The sequence below is a fragment of the Berghia stephanieae genome, chromosome 14 (assembly GCF_034508935.2).
Source record: "Berghia stephanieae isolate SIO BIC M18660-M18661 chromosome 14, UCSD_Bste_1.3, whole genome shotgun sequence".
Taxonomy (NCBI): domain Eukaryota; kingdom Metazoa; phylum Mollusca; class Gastropoda; order Nudibranchia; family Aeolidiidae; genus Berghia; species Berghia stephanieae.
In genome coordinates this window covers 16,165,439-16,169,448 of record NC_088373.1, presented here as the reverse complement: position 1 = coordinate 16,169,448, position 4,010 = coordinate 16,165,439, and the positions used below count along the sequence as shown (strand labels likewise).

The window sequence follows — 4,010 nt, the reverse complement described above, 5'->3', positions numbered from 1 at the left end:
TATATATATATATATATATATATATATATATATATATATATATATATATGAGTGTTGGTGGGTACTTGTAGTTACGAGAGTGCTCGATAATGTTGGTTAGAGTACATAAAAATAAATAAATTCACCCACATGTTTTTTTTGTCGAAACAGTCGTTTCTACGAATAAACACTACTGATAAATGCCGACTGATGAAATGGAGGACGTAGAAACGATTGCTTTAGCCAAAAATATGTGAGTGAATTTATATATATATATATATATATATATATATATATATAATCTATATATATATATATTATATATATATATATATATATATATATATATATATATATAAAATAACACAATATAAGAGTCTAAATGTATAAATTCATTCATTTCATATAAGTTGTAATAATCAAAATTTGATAAATCGAAAGGTAATAATTATATCAATTTATTATATTTTTATATATATCAACAAGCGTTAAAATATGTTTACAAAAATAACTCATGGCTATCATGCATATTTTCACATCAATGTTGTACATAATTGAAGAATAATCTTACAAACAAAGGTAATAATAATATGTATCATTGTCGGTAACGATAATCTCGACAATACTCTTCAACAGTCGTAACGTCACTTCCTTCCTAATGACGCATGGTAACTTAGTAACACTGGTTCTAAACTATCGGAACAATGGCGGACGCCCGTATGAATTATGTCCCCGGCGAGCATAAAAGCGTGTTCAGAGGTTAAAAAAAACCCCATAAATTTTGACATGTTTTGACTTTTACACATTCTGATCACAAGGCATATGAAAAGTTCTAGCCAGCATGAAGAATAAAAAGTAATGATTTTCTTTGTTTAGAACCAAGATGGCCGCCGTTGCCGGGCGGCTTGACATCAGACTACTGAATCCAATTGAAACCAAAAATAATATCGTGTTTTTATGTATGAGTGCCGCCATAAGGGGTGACTTTGCCTCAAGGCTTTATAGATAGTGTGCGCTTGGCTAAGAAACTCATAACATTGCTTTCCGGAAGTTTAACGGAACAACACATGTGTAACCATGATCGTTTATAATACAGTTTAGTGAGAATTACTCATAAACGTGGATGGCAAAAAGCAATAACAAAGACCTGAGTGACGTCAACTTCGAACTGTCTATAGATTTCGACAAAATCGATTACATTTAGTTTTTTGACAGTTATTTCTTTTGATAAAGGCGGAAGTCCTCTCGCAAGGGAGATAAATGCAACAAGCACGAGAATACACAAAATGCTCCAAATCGGCAGAGACAAAGTCACCCCCCCCCCCCTCCCTTGAGGCAAAGTAACACCATCTGACGGTATTTGGAGGTCCCGATAGCGCAGTTGGTAGAGCACTCGCTTCACACGCAAAGGGACAGTGATCAGATAGTGAACCCCGGGTGTGGTCGGGATTATTTTTTCTCTGACCTCCCTGTCCACCCAACAGTGAATAGATAGCTGAGTCCAGTTAGATTTGGCGGAATGTACTTTGCGATAGATTAGCGTCCTGTCCAAAGGAAAGCAAGAAATTGCTATTATCCGTTTCACGCTTTAGAAACCGGGATAAACTACAGCTCCGTGGACGTCATGGCCCTGAAAGACTACTTTTAATTGAGTATAGATAGTATGCGCTTGGCTAATAAGCTCACAATATTGCCATCCGGAAGTATAACGGACCACCACACAAAAGTATGTGTAAACTTTTGTTGTCTGGTTAATACAGTTTAGTGGGAATTACTCATAAACGCGGATGGCAAAAAAAAGAAAAAAAAACAATAACAAAGGCCTGACTGACGTCATCTTCTTTATATCTATTTACACGAGTGTTATTTATATCTTTTATCCAGTATATTAGGTATTTCTTCAAAATAAAAAAAAAATAAAAATTAAAAAAAAAACAAGAAAAAAAAACTGAAAGTTTCTGAAGGTAAATGATTCTCTTGTGGTTTATCCACTTTCATCCATATTGATAAGGCATGATTTCATAACATATTTAGAAACAATAATCGAAGACCTGATTACAACGACACAAGGAAACATCCAAATGCCTCAGCACCTTGACAAACATGATGACCTTCAACAGTTAAGAACACTTGCACTGGACAGAGATTTATGGAAACAAATAGGGTTCAACGGTCGTGACGTCACTTCCCTCGTAATGACACATAGTAATTTAGTGACTGGTTCTAAACTATCGGAACAATGGGGGACGCACTTATGAAATACTTCTCTGACTAGCATAAAAGTGTATCCAGAGGAGAAAAACATTATAATCTGTTCATTTTAAAAACTTTTATACATTCTAATGACATGACAGGTGAAAAAGTTCTAGTAAACATGAAGAATAAAAAGTACCGAATTTCTTTGTTTAGAACCAAGCTGCTGGTTGCTGGGCGGACGTGACATCAGACTATTGAATCATATTACTAACTAGACACTGGATATTAGAAACAGACTGACAAACTCGTAATAACACATACACATACACACACACACACACACACATGGTTCACGGCAAGCGTCCATAGAGACAGCGCAGCCATAATCATTTATTCATTCATTGATTGATTGATTGATTCATTCATTGATTCATTCATTCATTCATTCATTCATTCATTCATTTCATACCATGTTCATTTCAACATGACGTATTGATCTACTCTTGTCTCGAAAGTCAAGCAATGTTAAACGTGATCAGTGGCCAGATGGGCAACAATGATAGTGAAATATTCTGATCCCGACGTTGTGTTGTTGGGTAAGGCAATTTAGACACACTACCCCACCCGAATCAGGTATTGTTGAGTACCTGGAGATAAAAAGTAGAGATTTAACCCTCTCCTTACCAACTATAGGAAAATCTTCACATTCGTTACGATGCAACCAACACTTTTCTGATTCAAATTTCTCTTGTACATCATAAAATTTAAAGAAAATGAACAGTATGTTGTACAGCATTTTTTGCTATAGAAATTAGTTATCTCAAAAACTTACTGCTATTGTGTTTGAGTGATTGATAATCTATCTATTTTTGTGTTAGTTGGGTGTGAAGTTTTGGGGAAAATCCTGAAAATGGCTGGTAAGGAGAACGTTAAACGTGATCAGTGGCCAGATGGGTGACAATGATAGGGAAATATTCTGACCCCGACGTTGTGTTGTTGGGTAAGGCAATTTAGACACACTACCCCACCAGATTCGGGTGTTGTTGAGTACCTGGACATAGGCAGTTGAGATTTAATACAAAAGAACGTCCAACAGGCGAGAGATACTGTATGGAATATAAAAATGGCTTCATGTGTCCAGTTGGAGGAATAAATGATGAATTCTGTACAAATTTTAGGTTTTTAAAAAAAATTATGGAATGACAGTGACTCACGAATAATTATAAAATATATGAAAAAAAAACATCCCGGAATATCAGCCTACTTTTGTTAAATAGAAACTTTTACAGATATTTAACTTAAACTAAAGTCTACTTATATGATACTATAATATAATATAATGAATTTATATAGCGGCTAGTTCCAATTAAGAATTGCTCACTGGTGCTTTACATCAACACATCAAGTATCATATACAAATATAGAACTGAGATGTTAAAACCACATAAACATGATAATAATAATATAGTATATTATAATCAAATAAATACTTTCTAATTCGTCATAATTTATCGTTTTACTTTATATCATTCGCATCGTTTTTAAGCTTTTGTGTTAACTATCCAACCCTTTCCTCTCCGCCTCTTTCGGTTCCTTCTTCTTTTCTTTTACCGCATGCAATTCCGTTGTGTCAAAGTCGACGGTGGGGTATTCTACAGGGTCCTATTTCTCCAGTTGTGATTTTTAGAACACACCGCCGTCCTCGTTCTTGGCAACCTTTTTGTTGATGTCCACAGTGACGGAGATGTAAACCAATTCTTCTTCTTTTCGAGCAGCAGAGCGGCCACCATCATCCAGGGCACCATGATCCAGCGGTTTGTCCTCAACATTTGTTG

At 35.1% G+C, this 4,010-nt stretch overlaps 1 protein-coding gene across 2 annotated transcripts in view; it reads right to left on the bottom strand.

The window, feature by feature from the left end:
* Window positions 1-421: 421 nt before the first annotated feature.
* LOC144959451 (uncharacterized) overlaps window positions 422-4,010 on the bottom strand; it is a 69,543-nt gene continuing 65,954 nt past the window's right edge. For both annotated transcript variants that reach the window (XM_078892043.1, XM_078892044.1), the window contains exon 20: window positions 422-4,010. This exon is cut by the window's right edge and continues 1 nt beyond it. The gene's annotated coding sequence lies outside the window, so the exon portion shown is untranslated.